The following is a 22,137-nucleotide window of genomic DNA, read 5'->3' as shown; positions in this document are numbered from 1 at the left end:
ACTCACTCTAGATGACAAAAACTTGAATAAAAATGCCATAAAATTATGAAAAATTCACGTCATTATGAGTTAGATGAAATAGTCATTTTTGAAGATAAAAAATGAAATATCTTGACGCTTCCTTATCTGTTAAATAAAATGTATTTGCACTCAAAATATTTCATTCATGTATAACCTAACCAACTCCTCTGATTAATTCAAGTAAATATTTAGGAACAGAAGTTATATAATTGTACAGAAATATCTACCCACCACTCTAGAAATTAAATCTGAAATCATAAAGGATTGAGATTAATAATTAGTTTTCACTATGTTGCCATAAAGAGGTGGTGAACATTTTCAAGTGGGCACAGTTGTAGAGATTTGGTCACTCTGAACTTGTGATCAAAGAGGACAATAAAATCAAAGTCCTTTCCTCCTCTTCTTTCTTTTTCTTCTCTGTCTCCTTCTCCCTTTCCTTCTCCCTCTTCCTCTCCCCCTCCTCCTTTTTCTCCCTCTCCCACTTCCTCCTCTTCTTTAGTTCCTGGCTTCCATGAAAACACATACTCCATCACATGTTCCTGACATGGGGTACTGTGCCACCACCAACCCAAAGCAATGAGGATAAGAAACATGAACTGAAATGTATAAAATCAGAAGCCAAGATTAATCTTTCCTCCTTTTAGGTTGATTTTATAAAGTACTTTGTCATATTAATAGGAGACTGACATAGCATGCTCTCATTTAGTACAAGGGATAAGATTTACTAGAAAATCTGACCAACATCGCCCTAATGAAATGATTGATTAAATTAATATTATAGTAGGGCAAATCTACTTTAAAATATCAGATGTACTTCAACAAGAGGCAAAAATTGATCACTATGATTTGCTATGGAAAGACAGCAGAATTCAATCTGTTCCTCAATGAAATTGACCTATAATTGGCAGTACTGTCAATTTTATTAATTATTTGTTAAGACTGAAAAACAATTGCCAACTCAAACTTCGTGATATAAAATTTACTTTGCCCCTGTAAACAACCTTTGAATTCTATCTATATTTGGTCCCTAAGATGACTTGTATTTTATTTTAAGCATATGTTTAATTAACTTTAAGTACGTAATTGGGGGTTGCTGTTTGACCATGCGGTTTATAAATAGTGTTTAGTGAGTTATTTTGGTTTCCGTTTTTCTCTCCTGAGGTATGAACTCTGGGCCTGGGCGCTGCCCCTGAGCTCTTTTGGATGAACACTAGAACTCTATTACTGGAGGAACAGTAGCACTTTCAGATTTTTCTGAGATTTAACTGGAGATAAGAATCTCACAGACTTTCCTGCCTGGGCTGGCTTCAAACCTCAATCCTCACCCTCCTGATTATTTAGGATTACAGGCATGAGCCACTAGTGCCTGTCTTAATACAATGCTTCCTTTTTTTTTTGGCCAGTCCTGGGTCTTGAACTTAGGGTCTTGACAATGGGCAATGTCCTTGAACTTCTTTGCCTCAGGCTAGCACTCTACAATTTGTATCACAGTGCCAATTCCATAATTTTTGTTTATGTAGTACTGAGGAATCAAACCAAGGGCTTCACATTATCACTAAGTCTACCACTAAGCCACATTTCCAGCCCAGTATAATGCATCTTGATGATCATTTTCCCTCATCCTTCTCAATCCTATCTCATCCCTCAATTTACATAATTTTGTAGAATATTCATTGACTCGCAATATCATATATAGTCACTTAGAGGATATGCCACACATAACTTATGCCACACTAAACTTATGCATTACAGAATTCTGTGATTTTAATTTCTAAATTATCTCTCAGATTCACCTACTACTATTCTAAAATTTTTCCTAAGGTTAATGCAAATGCTATCTGAAATTCTTCGATATAGTACAATGATTCATAGAAAGTTAGAGTTGGACTATGAACATTACCTTCAGTTCTAGAACATTTTGTCATCATAACCCTCTCAAAATACTCCAGTATTTATTAGTAGTCACTTCCTGTCATCATTTCAACCTACCATCCATTGACCAACCATTACTTCATAGTCTACCACTACAGATGTGCCAATTTTAAAAAGCTAATTTAATTAGAAAATGAAGTTTATTTTATCCATTTCTCCCATGTAATATTAGTGTTTCCCAAGTAAGTTCATGTAAATTTTTCTCAATTATAGAGCATATTGTTTTGTCTGCATGTGTATAATTGTATAATGTCCTCAATTGGCATTTCAATATTTTATTATATATTATTGTAAAAGGTTTTGATATGTATATTCTTGTACATGTGTCTCATTGGGCATGTGTTGATATCTATTTTGCATATAAAATTATGATTCAAAATGCTGGATAATAGAGCAACTATATGTGTAATATCTTAAAGATTGTCAGTATGTTCAACAAACTGACTATATCATTTTAAGTGCTAAACACCAATGTATAAGGATTCCAATTTCTACATAGTGGTTGTGCAGTGCTATCTTGTTTCTATTTCCACTAATCTCTATGTGTATGCAATGTCTAGGTAGGTTATGACTTTTCCATATGTTATTTGGTTGTTGATATATTATTACAGAAATATGTATTTGGACTCTTTGATAACTTAGTCAGGATGGTTAAGGTTTTCATTGGCATTAATATGCTCTTAATATATTTCTGATTCAAGTCTCTTTAAATAAATGTATATATGTATACATACTATGTGTACGTATGCATATATTCATAGTTACATATGTATATATACAAATAACTATATATGTATACACATAAATGAATATGCAGATGTATATATACATGTATATAGATGTATATGTATATTATTATTTTCATTTGTCCGTAAGCTATCATTTTACTTTATTTGCCAAACATATCCTTTATTTACTTTAGCAATAAACAGTCTTAAATATAGGTTCAAGTCTAACATTTTAGTATTATTTTAGACACCAATGGCCTTCTATTCTAATGAGCCATGAGCCCCGACTGTTGATCAAATTTCTTAGTTTGTTTACACAATTACTATAATCATGTATTTTCTCATCTATCATTGTTTCATTTCACCACAGAATTTGTATTTATCCTTTATGTCATGCTTGAATACCAATGCCTTTGGAAGATATTTATTAATCGGTGTATATTAATTTTATGAAGAAATCGTATTGAAATATTTTGCACACTCACATATTGATCAAGGGCCTGATTAACCTGTTTCTTTCTTTCTCTATTCCCATAGCCTTTTATTTTTCAATGGTTTTCTGTGAATATCTTTGTGCTATCTCCACATATCGTCAAAATCTATTTCAGTGTGGTTCAGCCACCATCATTGAAAATTATACCATGCTGAATATAAAGACAAAAATCTAAATAAATAGAAAGATATAATTTTTATGGATTGGAGGATGCATATTGTCTCCCGCTTCCTCCCCCCTTTTTTGGTCATTCTTGGGGCTTAAAATCTGGGCCTTGGTACTGTCCCTCAACTCTTCACCTCAAAGTGAGTGCTCTACTCCTTAAGCAACTTTGCCACTTCTAGATTTCTCATGGTTAATTGGAGATAAGAGTCTCACAGACATTCCCATTCCAGCTACATTTGAACCACAATCCTCAGATATCAGCCTCCTATGCAGTAAGGATTATAAGCATGAGCTATCAGCGCCCAGCTTCACAATTTTATTTATAAGTTTTTGACAATTTCTTAAAACAACTGACCAACACACTTTGATTCATTGACAAAGGAATATAAACTGGAATATATTTCGCTGTCCAATATTAAAACTGTTAGTGTAAAATTGTCATATTTGTAGAGGAAAGATTATATAGCTCAATGGGTCTGTAGGGCACCATATTAGAGCCACATACATATTATCAAGGAATATTTAATAAAAGTGTAAAACCAAACACTTGTGGAATGACATTTTCTTTAATTGTGGTGATAGATTAGACAGTATTGGGGAGAATTAAAAAGTGAATGTTGACTTAAATATAATAATTTCTTCAAATATTCTCTTAAAGCAGGTTTTGAAGGTGGCATATAAAACAAAAAGAGTGATGTAAATATCAAGCAAAGGAAGATGTCTTGACAATTTTGGAGATGAAGCATACTGAAATATGGCATTAAATTATAGGAAAGGATAAATTGATATAATAGAACTCAATAAAAGTGTAAAATAATTTAGTCTGTGAAAGCTCATATGCAAGTAGTGAATAGAAGTTGGGAGCAGATGGCTCATGTATCACATCCTAGCTACTTGGGAGGCTGTGATTTGAGTATTGCTGGTTGAAGGCAGCCCACAAAATAAAGTTTCTGAGAATCTTATCTCTGTTTAATCAGCAAAAAAGCCAGAACTGAGGCATGACTCAAATGGTAAATTGTTAACGAAATGCAACAAATCTCACGGGCTCTGAGTTCAAACCCCAGGGCCATACATACATGTAAAAAAGTAATAGTAGTAATACTAATAGTGATGATGATGATGATGATAATGATGATGATGATGAAAGGTACCCATAGTCAAGGATAAAATAGTTACAAATCCTGTATCTGAAGCATGTCTCAAACCTAGAGTGTACATAGAACTCTCAAAACCTAATGTTAAAAAAATCAATTAGAAAACATCAAAATACCTCTTGTGAAAAATAAGCAAGAAAATTATCATCAGTCATCAAATGAATGAACATTAGAACATGACATCATAAAACATATGTGAGAATTACGTCACATAATACAATAATGTCCATACTAAATGTGATCAAGAAATAGAGAAACTGGATGCTGGCAGGAAAACACAAGATATAAAAGAATGGGATTACCACTCCATACTTCATAAATGTGTAAAAATAATTATGTAGTAGGTGCCAGTGGTTCATACTTGTAATCCTAGCTAATAAGGATTCGGAGAGCTGAGAATCATGGTTCAAAACCAGCCTAGGCAGGAAAGTACATGAGACTCTTATCTCTAATGAGCCAACAAAAAACTGGCAGTGGCTGAAGTGGTAGAGCACTAGCTTTGAGCTGAACAGTTGAGAGAAAACTTCCAGGCCCAGATCTCAAACCCCGCAGCCGCCAAAAGTAAAAATAAACAGGTAAAAATAAATATTTTGATGTAAATGTTAAAATATATTTTCTAAAACTCTTTAAATTTTCACCAGATATAATAGTTTACATAAATGTAGGGAAGCGTTTTCTGGTCTTAATCGTCATTGAATCAATTGTGTAAATCATATATTTCTCACTCAATTCATATTTATGTTTCTATACTCATATGTCATAAGTATAATTAACTGATAAGTGATAGCCAGTGCTGTTTATGGAATCTCTCTTGGCTTTCTAACATTAACCCTTCTACCCTAAATCTATATGCCCTCCAACCTTGCCAGAGGTTTCATTTACAGTAAAGTTACTCATTTCATTGAAGCAGAAAAGTATAAGCCATAGTCATTGTTTGGAATAACTGTCATATTTACATGCATTTCACTTAGTTTAAGAACCATGCCAGTAATGGCAAAATGTCTTCTGAGCTATTCAATCTCGTAAGTGATGAAAATCTTTATTATACACCTATATTTTGACTAACATCTTATTCCTTAGGAAGATCTTTTTGTGAAACTCAGTATTCCTGATTAGAGGATGGAACAAATGCAATGATGAAAATAGCCAAGGAAAATACTTGAAAACATTTTAAAAAGCAATAACTCTTGTTTTCACTGGTTTCAATGAAAATGTACATTAAAGTATCACATTTTTGTTATCATTTAAACTTCAATTAGCAGTGTAGAAGGGAACAGAAAATTTTGTTTGAAGAAAGCTTGACTTTGAACAATTCAACATAAGCATAATGGATTTATCTTGTTTTTCTGTGTAGTTGCCAAAATAATAGAGAGCAATGCCCAAATGCAGGAAAACAACTAAGCCAAAGCAATAAACTTTTGCCTATAAAATAATTATGAGGGTCTGACTCTTTCAAAATCAGGGTTGCAAAGAGGAAAAGTGTATTTACTTTATTGTGAACAATAAAAAATATAAAAAACCTTTATTAATGTTTTACATATCTTGACTAGGATTTTTCTTGTTGAAGAAGAGGAAAAGTATGAAAAAGATCAAGATTGTAAGACTATTCCCAAAGATCATTCTTATTTATTAGCTATAGCAACACAAGTAGCCTTCGTTACTCTTAGTATCATTGATTTTTACATTTACAAGCATTATTTGTTGCTGGGTTATTAACTGCAAACCTTTAAGTATTAATAAAGAGTCATTTCCTATGAGAGGAAAGTTGCTGTGTAAACAAACCTAAAATATCAAAGACAGAATAGTGGAAACTGTTTTCTAGCTATATCACAATCTGTAGGTGTAGATTTTGTTTCCCATTGTTCCAAGGGACCCATTTTTGTTATCTTCTTTTTCACCATCTAGTGACCTTATAACATCCTATACCATTCTGGGATTGTTGTATCTTTACTGGATTTTCTAATTTCTGTTGGAAAGTTAGGAAGGATAGAAAATTGAGTTTCTGTTTCTGTTTTACTTCATTTTTTATTACTTTAGAAACTATAACCCAAAATGACATAAATTATCTTTATAATATTAGGAGACAGATTTCATTTCCATATTCTTACCTTAGCTTTCTACATAACTGTAGTACTTAGTGGTCCCCAAATGTGAAAATAAAGATAGGGAGCTCCTTATTTAGATATTATTTAGAATTTCAAGACTTCATTAATGCAAGGCCTTTAGTAGTATGTACATCATACATGTATACAAAGCCATTGGCAACTTTTTCTTATTCTCAGAAACTAGGACATGTGTTGTCCCTGTAGTTGCATCAGTAAAAGGTTGTAGTTGACTTGGTTTACTCTATAAAATCTGTCAAATTTCGACAAGTTAAGTGGCTTGTATAATCCGTATTTATCATTTTAGTTCTAAAGGACAGAAATCTAAAAGAAGTCTCACTAGATTAAAATTGAGCCAGAGCTCGATTTTATCAGCAGAGCTGAAATACTTTTAGATGATTCTAGTGGAAATGGCATTTACTTCCTGTTATGCTTTCCAGAAACTTCAGAATCTGGGTTGTTGTCTTTTCCTTTATCTTCTAATGTAGCAACTTTACATCTTTCTGAGGGTTCTTACCCCAATCATGCCCCTTTCCCAATACAGCTGGGACTTTTAAGTACCCATTTGAATATACTTCCCCCATCTGATAATTATTCAACTTTGCGCTCCTTGGGTAATTAAAGGTGATTATTTTACAAAATTAAATAGATAGATAGATAGATAGATAGATGGATAGATAGATAGATAGATAGATAGATAGATAGATAGATAGATAGATAGATAGATAGATAGATAGATAGATAGATAGATAGATAGATAGATAGATAGATAGATAGATAGATAGATAGATATGTATAAAATGCAAATCTACATTTGAGGAATTAGATGATATTTTGGGAAGGTATTTCACTGCCTACCACAATAAGTGTGTAGCATTCTTTCTAATATAAACTGTTATCCTTTCGTTAAATTTGAACAACAGATTTCTTCTATGAATTATAACTAAAAAATATTTAGTCCCTGAAAGCAATTAATCTTGGTTAAAACATCCTCATGTACTAGAAGCCCTAAATCACAGATAGCAGCTCCTGAAACAGTGCTGGCACTGGCACTTTTTATACATTCTGTTTAAAATCTTCTCTTTTCAAGAGCATTTGACTGCTACTATTTCAGAATTATGGTTAATATTTATTTGTCAGCTATTTTTAAAGACTATACTACCCAATACTGGTTCTCTTTTTCTAACTTTTTGTGTCATCTATTTCTGAAACACAGTTATTTGAATTACGTGAACTGCTTAGAAAAAAGATGTCTCTGTGTGTATGTCACGTTAAAAATGTACCTAACGGGGAGTGGGGGGAGAGATTGGGTTGGTGGACGGGGGGAGGCAGGGAAGGGATGTGAAGGGTAAACAAAGGAGGAGGCTGCAATGCTTGATACGAAATGTACTCAGGATCTTGCCCATGTAATGGTTACCCCCTGTACTGTATGTTCATAAAAAATTAAAATTAAAATAAAAAATGTACCTAACAGCTATTTATCTTAAAATCATTTATTTTTCATTATGTTTAGATTCTGATAAAATTTAGCCTCTCAACTCACAAAATGTTAATGCAGTCTTATTTCATGCCTTCCAAAAGCAAACAACAAATTACTATTTATTTAAAAATTATTTTTAAAAATTTCCCTTATTTGCAATATCTAGTATATGTATGTGTCAAGCGGAAAAGGTCAGATAATGTGATGTTAGGAAAATGAACCCTTAAATATGTATTTTAATGTTTTCGTTTCTTTCATGCATGTGTTTCTAACGCATTTATAAGATTATTTCTTTGTTGCTTTGTATGTCCCTCCCCCACAGTGTAACCCCCGCTTTCACTATATTTGATGTCAGTATAACATGTGGAGGAGATGGGGACAAACAAGTCGTTTAAGGATTCAGGTGGACCTGTTGCAACAATGAGAAGTACAAAATGTCATGTCAAAACCAGCTTTACAATGTCGGTGGGAGGGGGGAGGGGGGTATAATTGAGTGGGGGGAGGGGGGAGGCTGGGAAGGGAGGTGAAGGGTAAACAAAGGAGGAGGCTGCAATGCTTGGTAAGAAATGTATGCATTATACTGCCCATGTAATTGTAGCCCCTCTGTACAGTATGTTCTCAAATAAAATAAAATAATATTAAAAAAAAAGAAATGTACTTGTTACCTTGCTCATGTGATTGTAACCCCCCTGTACAATAAAAAACTTATTTAAAAAAAAAAGAATTCTTAAAAGCCATTGGTTAAAAACTTTGTAAAATCTGCCCCCAGTACCCAAAGGATATACTTTGATGATAATATTTAAATACATAAATTTCAGCAGAGAAGCAAAAAGTTTAAAACCTGTTACAAAGTAAATAAGTCAGAATATAAGACTATAACAATAATGATTATTTTTAATTTTAATTTTAATTTTTACTGTGAAAATACTGTACAGAGGGATTACAATTATATGGGAAAGATAATGAGTACATTTCTATCAAGCATAGTAGACTCCTGCTTTGTTTCCCCTTATAATCCTCTACCAGTCTCCCCACCCAATCTTCCTCATCACCCACCGAAGTTGTTACTTCTTTTTTCCATATAATGACTTGTACATCTCATTGTTGAAATGGATTCACCTGTATACCTATTTAAATGATTTGTTTTTTCCCTTCCCCTCCACAAATTATACCAACCTCAAATACAGTGAAAGCAGGGGTTATGCTATTGGGGCGGGACATACAAAGAAACAAATAAATAATCTTATAAATGTGTTAGAAACAATCACCTGAAAGAAAAAGAAAAAATTGAAATACATATCTTGGTGTTCATTTTCCTAACATCAACTTACCTGAACTTGTCTGCTTGACTCAGACATATAATAGTTATTGAAAATAAGGGAAACCATGGGTCCTAAGTTTCTTTGGGCCTGGATTACTTCAGTTAATATAATTTTTTCCAAGTCTTTCCATTTCCTAACAAATGGTGCAATATCATTCTTTCTGATGGAGGCATAGAATTCCATTGTGTATATATACCACATTTTCTTGATCCATTCATCTACAGAGGGGCATCTGGGTTGGTTCCATATTTTAGCTAGGGTAAATAAGGCTGCAATAAACATAGTCGTGCTGGTAGCTTAAGTGTGGTCTTCTTTGTGAATATTTCGATAAATGCCCAAAAGTGGGATTGCTAGGTCATGGGGGATCTCTATGTGGAGTCTTTTGAGGAACCTCCATACTACTTTCCAAAGTGGTGGAACAAGTTTACACTCTCACCAACACTGAGGTAAGGTTCCCTTCTGTCCACATCACCTCCAGCATCTGTTGTTATGAGAGTTCTTGATTATAGCTATTCTAACTGGGGTGAGGCGGTATCTCAATGTTGTTTTTATTTACATTACTTTTATTGCTAGAGAGGTTGAGCATTTCTTTATGTGTCTATTGGAAATCCTTCTTTCCTCTTCTGAGAAATTTCTCTGTAAGTCTTTAGCCCACTTATTTATTGGGCAGTTGTTTCTTTGCCGATTTGTTGTTGGGGGGTTTAATTTTTTGAGTTCCAAGTATATTTTAGATATGAGACCCTTGTCCATTGTATGGCTAGTAAAGATCTTCTCCCAATCCGTGGGCTTTCTATTGATCTTGCTAGCTATGTCATTTGCCATGCAGAAGCTCTGCAACCGTATGCAATCCCATTTGTCCAACCTTTCTTTGATTTGTTGTGCTTCCGGGTCTCTATTCAGAAAATTTCGGCCTGAGCCAAGGAGACCTAGGGTTTCTCCTATTCCATCCTGTAATGTTTTCAGAGTGTCTGCTTTGAGTTCAAGGTCTTTGATCCATTTGGAGTTGATTCTGGTGCAGGGTGATATATAAGGATCTAGCTTTAGTTTTCTACATGTAGTTAACCAATTTTGCCAGCACCATTTACTGAAGAGGCTGTCTTTCTTCCATTCTATTGTTTTAGCTTCCTTATCGAAGATTAGATGGCTATAGGTCTGTAGATTCATTTCAGGGTTTTCAATTGTATTCCATTGTTCCTGAGGTCTGTTCTTGTGGCAGTACCAAGCTGTTTTTATTATTATGGCTTTGTAGTAGAGTTTGAAATTTGGTACTGATATTCCTCCAGCAGTGTTCTTTCTGTTGAGGATCGTTTTAGATATTACAGGGTCTTTTATTGTTCCATATACATTTTTGGATTGCCGCTTTTATTTCCTTGAAGAATGAGGATGGAATATTTCTAGGTATCGCATTGGATTTGAAGAGAGCCTTGTGAAGTATCGCCATTTTGACGATGTTGATCTTTCCAGTCCAGGAGCATGAGAGTTTTGCCAATTTTTTTTTTCATAAGGCAAAGTTCTTTGATTATTTAATCTCAAAATTAATGACATTACAATTCCATGTGTGATTAAATAATTCTTATAAAACTCATTAAGTGTTTATCTACTTTAATGCTCAGGTATTTTTTTTAATTTTAATTTTAATTTCTGTAAACATACTGTACAAACGAGTTACAATTACATGGGCAAGATAATGAGTACATTTCATATCAAGAATTGCAGCCTCCTCCTTTGTTTACCCTTCACATCACCTACCAGCCACCCCCCGCGCTCTCACCCAATCCCCCCCCCTCCCCTGGCACCAAAGTTGTAAAGTTCGTTTTTGACATGACAAATTGTACTTCTCATAGTTGCAGCGGGTCCACCTGTATCCTTAAAACGACTTGTTTTTCCCCATCTCCTCCACAAATTATACCGACATCAAATATAGTGAAACCAGGGGTTATACTGTGGTGGAGGGACATACAAAGCTACAAAGAAATAATCTTATAAATGAGTTAGAAAAAATGCACGAAATAAAAAAACCATTTAAATACATATTGAAGGGTTCATTTTCCTAACATCATATTATCTGACCTTTTCCGCTTGACTCATACATATACTAGATACTGCAAATAAGGGAAACCATGGGACTTATGTTTCTTTGGGCTTGGATTACTTCACTTAATATAATTTTTTCTAAGACTTTCCATTTCCTAACAAATGGGGAAATTGCATTTTTTTCTGATGGAGGCATAGAATTCCATTGTGTATATATACCACATTTTCTTGATCCATTCATCTACTGAGGGGCATCTGGGTTGGTTCCATATCTTAACTATGGTAAATAATGCTGCAATAAACATAGTTGTGCTGGTAGCTTTAGCATGGTCTAGTTTGTAAACATTTGGGTAAATGCCCAAAAGTGGGATTGCTGGGTCATAATGAAGATCTTCTCCCAATCTGTGGGCTTTCTATAGATCTTGCTAGCTATGTCCTTTGCCATGCAGAAGCTCTGCAACTTCATGCAATCCCATTTGTCCAAACTTTCTTTGATTTGTTGTGTTTCCTGTCTCTATTAAGAAAATTTTGGCCTGAGCCAAGGAGGCCTAGGGTTTCTCCTATTTCGTCCTGTAATGTTTTCTTAGTGTCTGCTTTGACTCCGAGGACTTTGATCCATTTGGAGTTGATTCTGGTGCAGGGTGATATATAAGGTTCTAGTTTAGTTTTCTCCAAGTAGATAACCAATTTTGCCAGCACCATTTACTGAAGAGGCTGTCTTTCTTCCATTCTATTATTTTAGCTCCCTTATTCAAAATTAGTTGGCTATGGGTCTGTAGGTTCATTTCTGGGTTTCCAATTCTATTTCATTGGTCCTGAAGTCTCTTCTTATGCCAGTACCAAACTGTTTTGATTACTATGGCTTTATAGTACAGTTTGAAATTTGCTATTGATATTCCTCCAGCAATGTTTTTTCCGTTGAGGAGCATTTTTTGCTATTCGGGGTCTTTTATTGTTCCATATGAATTTTTGGATTGCCTCTTCTATTTCCTTGAAGAATGAGGTTGGAATTTTGATAGGTATCGCATTGAATTTGTAGATAGCCTTAGGAAGTATTGCCATTTTCACGATGTTAATCTTTCCAATCCAGGAGCATGAGAGCTTTTGCCATTTTCTAAGTTCTGTTTTGATTTCCTTTTCAAGATTTTAAGTTTTCGTCATGGACGTCGTTCACTTTTTGGTTAAGTTAATTCCTAGTTATTTTATATTTTGAGGTGACATTACAAATGGAGTTAATTTCCTAATTTCAAACACACTTTTCTAATTGTTGGCAAACAGAAAAGGCATTGATTTTGGGGGGTTATGTTTATACCCTGGTACTTTGCCAAAGTTTTGAATCAGCTTGAGTAATTTGGGAGTGGAGTCTATGGCATTATTTAAATACAAGATCATGTTATCTGCAAAGGGGGAGAATTTCATTTCTGCTTTCCCTATTCGGATCACCTTTATGTTTACATCTTGTCTTATTGCTGTAGCTAGACATTCTAATAATAGGTTAAAGAGAAGTGGAGAGAGTGGACATCCTTGTCTTGTTCCTGAGTTAAGAGGAAATGGCTTTAGTTTTTCAACATTAAGTATAATATTGGCTGTAGGTTTGTCATATACAGCCTTCATTGTATTGAGGAATGTTCCATGGATTCCTAATTTTTCCAAATCCTTCATCATAAAGGGGTCTTGGATCTTGTTGGATGCTTTTTCTACATCTATTGAGATAACCATGTGGTTCTTATCCTTGCTCCTGTTGATGTGATAAATAAAATTAATTGATTTGCATATATTGAACTAGCTTTGCATCCCTGAAATGAATCCTGTTTGATCTCGGTGTACGATTTTTTGGTTGAATTGTTGAAGTCGATTGGCCAAAATTTTGTTGAGAAGTTTTGCGTCAATGTTCATCAAAGAAATGTGTCTCTAGTCCTCCTTCATTGATGAGTCCATGCCTGCTTTTGGGATGATGGTTATGATGGCTTCATAGAACGTGTTCGGTAGTGAATTTTCTCATTCAATTTCATTGAAAAGTTGGAGGAGTATTGGTGTGAATTCTGCTTTGAAGGCCTTGTAAAGTTCCGCTGTAAAACTATCTGGTCCTGGACTTTTCTTAGCTGGGAGGTGTCTTATTGCTGTTTCTATTTCAATGCTTGATATGGGCCTGTTAAGTTGGTTTAACTCATCTTGGTTTAGTTTTGGAATGTCAATATTTGCTAGAAAAAAACGTCCATTTCTGTCAAGTTCTCAAACTTATTAGCATAAAGTTTTGAGAAGTATTTCCTTATAATATTCTGAATCTTGGTTGTTTTCGTGGTGATGTTTCCATTCTTATCTCTAAGTTTATTTATTTGGGTGTGTTCTCTTCTTTTTCTGATAAGTTTTGCTAAGGGTCTGTCAATTTTGTTAATTTTTTCGAAGAACAAAATCTTTGTGTTGTTCTTTCTTTCTATAGTTTTTTGGATTCTAATTCACTTAATTCTGAATTAATTTTAATTATTTCTTTTCGTCTACTGGATTGGTGTTTTATTGCGGCTCTTTTTCAAGTAGGTTCAGATGTATCATTAAATTGAGGATTCCGATCTCTCCAATTTGTTAATGTAGGAGCTCAGAGTTATAAACATGCCTCTGAGTAATGCCTTTGATGTTTCCCTGAGGAGCTGGTAATTTATGTGCTCATTTATGTTGAAGAGCATGAACATTTGAATTTTCTTTCTAATCTCTTCCATGACCCACTCGTGATTCAGCAGTGTGCTGTTGAGCCTCCATGTGTTATCAGACTTTCTTTGGTGGATTTTGGTTTGAGTTCTAATTTTATTCCCTTCTGGTCAGCGAGAATGTAGGGTATAACTTCAATGTTTCTGAATTGGGACAAGTTTGCTTCATTTCCTAAAATGTGTTCTATTTTAGAAAATGTTACATGAGGTGCTAAGAAAAACGTATATGCTGATGCTGCTGGATGAAATATTCAGAAGATGTCTGTTAAATCTAGTTGATCTATGCATCTGTTTAGATCTGCATTTTCTATGTTGAGGTTTTGCTGAGTTGAACTATCTAATAGGGAGAGTATGTGCTAAAACCCCAACAATTAATGTCTTTGGATCTATGTGTGATTTGAGGGAAAGTAGTGTTTCTTGGATAAATTTGGAAGCTCCATTGTTTGGCGAATAGATATTTAGAATTGTAGTATCTTCCTGAAGGAGAGATCCCTTAATTAGTATGTAGCAACCTTCTTTATCACTTCTCACGAATTTTAATTTGAAGTCTATTTTATCTGATATTAGGATTGTAACTCATGCCTGTTTATGGGCGCCATTTGCTTGGTAGATTTTGTTCCAGCCTTTAACATTGAAAATGTGTTTGTTTTTACGGGCAAGATGTGACTCCTGAAGGCAGCATAAGAAGGATCTTTATTTTTAATCCAACTAAACAGTCTATGTCGCTTAATTGGAGAGTTAAGTCCGTTAATGTTAAGATATATAACTGAGAGTTATTTGGGATTTCCTGCCATGTTATCCACTTTCTTGGGGGTTATGAAAACTGGGTTCTTCCTATGGTTCTTGCATTCTCAGTTTGGGTGCAATTTCTTGGCCTTTATCGTGGTCTTGTTGGTTTTCTATGTGTAGGACGTCTTTAAGAATCTTTTGTCGAGCTGGTTTGGTGGAGATGTATTGTTTCAATTTTTCTTTGCTATAGAAGGTTTTCATTTGGCCTTCAGTTATGAAGGAGAGTTTAGCTGGGTACAGTATTCTTAGTTGATAGTTGTCTGTTTTTTGGGCTTGGCATACATCATTCTTGGCTCTTCTTTCTTTGATTGTCTCTGCTGAGAAATCTCAGGTGATTCTAATTGGTTTCCCTTTATAGGTGATTAATCTATTCTCCTTCACAGCTTTTTGGTCTGAGTTGGTCCTTTGTGGATTATAATGTGATGGTAGGATGTCCTATTATGATCTTATCTATTTGGACTGATAAAAGCTTCTTGTATCTGAATAGGCCTATCTTTTTGCATGTTTGAGAAGTTCTCTGCTAGGATCCTGTTATATTTCCTAGAACATTAACTTCTGTTTCTAGATGCTCATCTACACACATTATCCTTAGATTAGGCCTTCTGATGGTGTTTCCCAAGCATTGGATAGATCTATCATATTTCTTGTACTTGTCTTAGATGGTTGTATGTTCTTTCTCTATAATATCTAGGCTATCTTCTGTCCCCGAGTTTTGATCTTCTGCATGGTCCAACATGCTGTCAAGGCTTTCTACTTTGTTTTTTATGTCTTTCCTTCTAATTGGTCAGCTTTAATGGCTTCAAATTCTTTGTTGAAGCTTTGTTTTAGATCTTGTATGGACTTCTTTACTTCCTTAATTTGGTGTTCAGTGTTTATTCTGAAATCACTTAGTTGATTGGTTATGGTTTCCTTGGACTCCCATTCCTTCTGTTTGGTTCCATTCAGCATTCCCTTTGTGGTCTCCCTGACTTCCTTCAGCTCTTTGTCAATGGATCCCATGAATGCCGTTAGTGATCTTTGTGTATTCTCATCCTGCTCTCTCAATTCCTGTATTACTCTCTGCTTAGCTTCCTCATGTTCATACCATTCTTATAGTTCTCTTTGAGTGTTGTCAGCATGTTCATGCCATGCCTGCTTTCTCTTTGAGTATTCTCCAATTGCTCATGCAAATCCTGTATCAGTTTTTGAGTAGCTTCCTCATGCTCATGATTTCCCTCTTCTCTCTCCCTCCTACGCTCATACAGAATCGTTTGTAGGTTTTCAATATTTTCCTGCATTGACCTTTTGTTTGCCTCCTCTCTCTCCCTATCACGCTCATACAGAGTTCTTTGTATGTTTTCAATCTTTTCATTTACCATGTTTTCCAGCAGTGTTTGTAGAACTATTTGGGAAATCTCCTCTGGATTATTCATTATCTCTTCTGTCCCCTGATTATCCTGAGTGGGAGTGGAGATACTCAGACTTGCCATTTTTCTTGTGGTTTTCCGGCTTACTCTGCCCATTTGGGATGAAAGTAACACCAGTTTTGTGCGAGAACACTATCTTAGGGCAAGCATCAACCAAAGTCTGGATTTGCACAGTCAATAGACTGCAGATACAATCTAGTTCAACAGATACCTCTATTCAACATCAAACAACTATATATTAATGGGCTACAAACCGCAAAGAAGAATTTGGTAAACCAGAAATTATTAGGGTTAGGGAGAGATGTGTGTAAAAAATAGGAATATAGTGATGTGGGAAGGCACAGGGAGAGTTAACTTAACTAGTCCTAATCTCAAAGCAGGAAATAGTTTGGATAGGATGAAAGTAGAGAGAGAGAAATCAAGAAGAAAAACGGAACAAAAACAGACCAGAAAAAAATAGAAAAATAAAAATTAATAATATGCAGATCGAGAACAAACTATTCAAAGAATGTGGATATAATGATAGAAGGGGAGGGATATAAAGGAGATGTGAAAAACTTAAAAATAAAAATACCTAAAATATTTTATAGGTATAAAGAGGTACTACTGCTATTAAGGAATTTAAATCTCAGTAGTTTTGAATTGAGTAATAAATTTGTGGATTAAGTGTGTACACAATGGGGGATAGGGTCTAATATTCAGCTAGGGTTTATCGGGGATGTGCAGAACAACAATTTATTCCCATGAAGAAGAACAAAAGAGAGGAAAAGGTGAGAAGGATAAGGAAGAAAGAATTAAAGGATCAGAAGTTCAATGGAGCTATGCAAAAAACAAAAAGAAAAAAAATTTAAAAGAAGAAATAAAAAATAGAAGGAAAAATGCACACACATATGTATCCCTAACATCAAGATTATAAGGGGGAAAAAAGTTACTTTAAAACAATTTTTTTCAAAAAAGGTAAAAATTAAAAATTAGAAAACGTTTTAAAAAATAAATTTTTTTTTGTAAAAGGTATAAAAAAAACATGAAGAGGTAAAAAAAACAGTTCTTTGATTTTTTGGGGAGGGTTGGGAAAAATCCTATATCTCCCTTGTGTCTGTAATCAGCCTCTGGTTGCAGTCTCTGGTCTGCTTATGGTCCTGTGGCTTGGTTGGTTTCTTAAGTCTGTTTGTTTGGACAGGCAGAAAAATGCTCTGCTTTACCCAGGATTTTTTGATCCTCTTCCCAAGTTCGTGCAATGTGGGGGGGGGGGTTGCTTTGAGTATCACAAAAGAGGGAGATGGCTTTTTCCTCAAGTTTGGAGATGCTGTGATGAGGCTAGGTTCTGGGTAGAGTTGAGGCCTTTCAGCAAACAGTAGCTTTTCCCGGGGCCTAGTTTATGAGAAACTCACAGAGCCCAGCCTGGAGCCTCTCTCATGGTTTCTGTTTACTGATGTCGAGGCTGTTAAAGGTAGGGGCAGCCTCTGGCTCTGATTACCCAATGAAGAAAGCCACTCCTAGGGCTGGCGCCAGAACTGGCTGACTTTTCCCTGGGTGGAGTTGAGTCTGGCAGGTCACGCCATTAAGTTCTTGTGACCTGCTAAATGATCCTTGTTTTATTCCATGGCCTGAGTTGGAGCTAGCAGCTCTTCCGAGCTTTGTCGGTATCCAAGATGAAGATCTCCGGTACTGGGGAAAGGGGTGGCCTTCCCTCCTGTGCTCCCTGAGAAGGAGTGAGGATGTCAGGCTTCTACTTAGGCCGAGTCTTGGTTCCTGGGTCGTCTCTGGTCTGGGAACTGCAGGATGAATATGTCTGCTCCTTGTCGATTCTGGCTGGTGTTGAGTAGAATTTGCTAGCCCGCTGCATCTGGCTCTTTCGTCCTAGACTCTGTCTGTTTCAGGTATGGCGTCTGTGGCCGCCGCTGCCGCTTTCGCTGCTGCCACAGCGGCAGCTGCTGGCAAGATCTCAGATCTGTCTCCTTGCCTGGATTTTCCCTCTCTGGCCTATCTCTCTGTCCTGTGATGGCACACTTGGTGTGATTCTCTGGCTTAGGACTGTTCAATGGAACTCTAAAACTGCTTTCTATACGAGAGTTTGTTTTGCCTCCAGCTTCTCTTCCGCCATCTTCCCATCTCCTTCCGGTTTTGCCACTTTCTAAGTTCTGTTTTGAATTCCTTTTTCAAGTTTTTAAGGTTTTCATCATAGAGGTCCTTCACTTCTTTGGTTAATTACTAGATATTTTATTTTTTGTGCACTATTAAGAATGGAATTGCTCTCCCAATTTCAGCCACAGTTTTCTCATTGTTGGTATACAGAAAAGCAATTGATTTTTGAGATTTAAATTTATACTGTGCTACTTTGCCAAAGATTTGAGTAATTTGGGAGTGGATTCTGTGTGATTTTTTAAATAAAAGATCATGTCATCTGCAAAGAAGGAGAGTATAACTTCTTTCCCTATTTGGATCCCCATTATGTTTGCATCTTGTTTATTGCTATAGCTAGGAATTCTAATACTAGATTGAATAGCAATAGAGAGACTGGACATCCTTGTCTCATTCCTGAGTTAAGAGGAAATGGCTTTAGTTTTTCACCATTATGTATATTGCTGGCTGTAGGTTTGTCATATACAGCCTTTATTGTTTTGAGGATTGTTTTATGGATTCCTGATTTTTCCAGAACCTTCATCATAAAGGGGAGTTGGATCTTGTTGGATACTTTTTCTGCATCTATTGAAATAACTATGTGGTCCTTATCCTAGCCCTTGTTGATGTGATTAATTATATTAATTGACTTGCCCATATTGAACCAGCTTTGCTTCCCTGCAATGAATCCTGTTTGATCATCGTGTATTATTTTTGGATGTACTTTTGAGGTTGATTGGCCAAAATTTTGTTGACAAGTTTTGCATCAATGATTATCACATTAATGGGTCTATAGTTCTCTTTCATTGATGAGTCCCTGCCTGGTTTTGGGATGAGGGTTTTGATGGCTTCATAGAATGAATTCGGTAGTGAACTTTCACTTTCAATTTCATGGAAGAGTTGGAGAGGTATTGGTATGAGCTCTGCTTTGAATGCCTTGTAGAATTCTGTTGTAAAAGCATCTGGTCCTTGGCTTTTCTTAGATGGGAGGTCTCTTATTGATGTTTCTATTTCAATACTTGATATGGGCCTGTTAAGATGATTTAACTCAAACTTATTATCATAAAGTTTTGAGAAGTATTCCCTTATAATGTTCTGAATCTTGGTTGTTTCTGTAGTAATGTTTCCATTCTCATCTCTAAGTTTATTTATTTGGGTGTGTTCTCTTCTTTTTCTGATAATATTTGCTAAGGGTTTGTCAATTTTGTTTTTTTCGAAGAACCAACTCATTGTTTGATTGATTCTTTCTATAGTTTGTTGGATTCTAATTCATTTGATTCTGATATAATTTTAATTATTTCTTTCCATCTACTGGTTTGGGATTTATATTGTTGCTTGTTTTCAAGGAGGCTCAGATGCCTCATTAGTTTGTTGGTTTCAGATCTCACCAATTTGATCATGTAGGAACTCAGAGCTATAAACTTGCCCCTGAGTACTGGTTTGTTGTGTCCCAGAGGAGCTGGTAGTTTGTGTGTTCATTTTTATTGAATATCATGAACATTTCAATTTCCTTTCTAATCTCTTCCATGACCCACTAGTGATTCAGCAGTGTGTTGTTCAGCCTCAATGTGTTACAGGAATTTCTTTGGTGGCTTTTGGTGATGAGTTCTAATTTTATTCCCTTGTGGTCTGAGAGAATGTAAGGTATAACTTCAATGTTCTTAATTTGGACAAGTTCGCTTTGTGTCCTTAAATGTGGTATATTTTGGAAAATGTTCCATGTGCTGCTGAGAAAAACGTGTATTCTGAAGCTGTTGGGTGAGATATTCCGTAGATGTCTGTTAAATCTAGTTGATCTATGCAGTTGTTTATATCTTCGGTTTCTCTGTTGAGATTTTGCCGAGTTGATCAATCTAGTGGGGAAAGTGATGTGTTAAAGTCCCCAACAATTAATGTCTTTGGATCTATGTGGGATTTGAGGGGAAGTAATAATTCTTGGATAAATTTGGGTACTCCGTTGTTTGGCAAAAAGATATTTAGAATTTTAATATCCTCCTGAAGGAAAGATCCATTAATTAATATGTAGCGACCTTCTTTATCTCTTCTTACTAATTTTAATATGAAATCTATTTCATCTGATTTTAGGATTACAACTCCAGCTTGTTTATGGAGGCCATTTGTTTGGTAGATTTTGTTCTAACCTTTCACATTGAAAATGTGTTTGTTTTTTTTGGGGGGGCAAGATTCCTGAAGGCAGCAAATAGAAGGATCGTGCTTTTTAATCCAGCTAGACAGTGTCTGTCGAGAATTGGAGAGTTAAGTCCATTAATGTTAAGAGATAGGACAGAGAGGTATTTGGGAGTTCCTGCCATTTTATCCTTCTTGGGGGCTGGGGCAACTAGGTTCTTGCTATGGTTCTTGGATTCTCAGTTTGGGTGCAGTTTCTTGGCCTCTATTGTGGTCTTGTTGGTTTTCTATGTGTAGGACATCTTTAAGAATCTTTTGTAGGGCTCGTTAGGTAGAGATATATTGTTTCAATTTTTCATTGCTATGGAAGGTATTTAGTTGCCATTCGGTTATGAAGGAGAATACAGCTGGGTACAGTATTCTTGGTTGATTGTTGTTTGTCTTTAGGGCATGGCATACATCTTTCCAGGCTTTTCTTGCTTTGATCGTCTCTGCTGAGATATCTGAGGTGATTCTAATTGGTTTGCATTTATAGGTGATTGATCTTTTCTCCTTGACAGATTTAAGGATGTTTTCATTGGTCTGAATTGATTCTGTGGGGATTATGTGACAATAGGATGTCCTGTTCTGGTCTGGCCTATTTGGAGTTCCAAAAGCTTCTTGTATCTGAATAGGCCTAACTTTTTTGCACGTTTGCGAATTTCTCTTCTAGGATGCTTTGAAACAAATTTCCTAGACCATTAACTTCTGTCGCTAGGTGCTCCTCTGCACCCATTATCCTCAGATTAGGCCTTCTGATGGTGTCTTCAAAGTGTTGAATAGGTCTATCATATTTCTTGGATTTTTCTTGGATGGTTATATGTGCTTTCTGTATAATATCTAGGCTGTCTTCAATCCTGAGATTCAATCTTCTGCATGGTCTAACCTACTGTCAAGACTTTCTACTTTGTTTTTTTATTTCTTTTCCTTCTAGTTGGTTGGCTTTGATGGCTTCAAATTCTTTGTTGGAGCTTTGTTGTAGATCTTGTATGAACTTCTCTACTTCCTTAATTTGGTGTTCAGTTTTTATTATCAAATAACCTAGTTGATTGGTTATGGTTTCCGTGGACTCCCATTCCTTCTGTTGGTTTGCATTCAGCATTCTCTTTGTGGACTCCCTGAGTTCTTTCAGCTCTCTATTTATGGATTCCATGATTACCTTTAGTGATCTTTGTGTATTCTCATCCTGCCCTCTAAATTTCTATATTATTCTTTGATTAGCTTCCTCACGTTCACGTGATTCCTGTTGCTCTCTTTGAGTACTTTTAGCCTGCTCGTGCCATTCCTCTTTCTCTTTGTCTGTTCTTGGCCAGTTTCCCCAAATCCTTTCTATCTCTTTGACTGGTCTCAGCCTGCTCATGCCATTTCTTTATTTCTCTTTGAGTGTTCTTGAGCTGCTCATGCAATTCTTGTATCAATCTTTGAGTTGCTTTCTCACGCTCATGATATTCCTGTATTGACCTTTGGCTTGTCTCCTCTCTCTCTCTATCACATTCATACAGTGTCCTTTTTAGGTTTTCAA

The sequence above is a fragment of the Dipodomys merriami genome, unplaced genomic scaffold (genome assembly GCF_024711535.1).
Source record: "Dipodomys merriami isolate MVZ:Mamm:240054 unplaced genomic scaffold, mDipMer1.0.p SCAF_43, whole genome shotgun sequence".
In the NCBI taxonomy this organism is placed as follows: domain Eukaryota; kingdom Metazoa; phylum Chordata; class Mammalia; order Rodentia; family Heteromyidae; genus Dipodomys; species Dipodomys merriami.
This window is presented reverse-complemented; position numbering follows the sequence as displayed.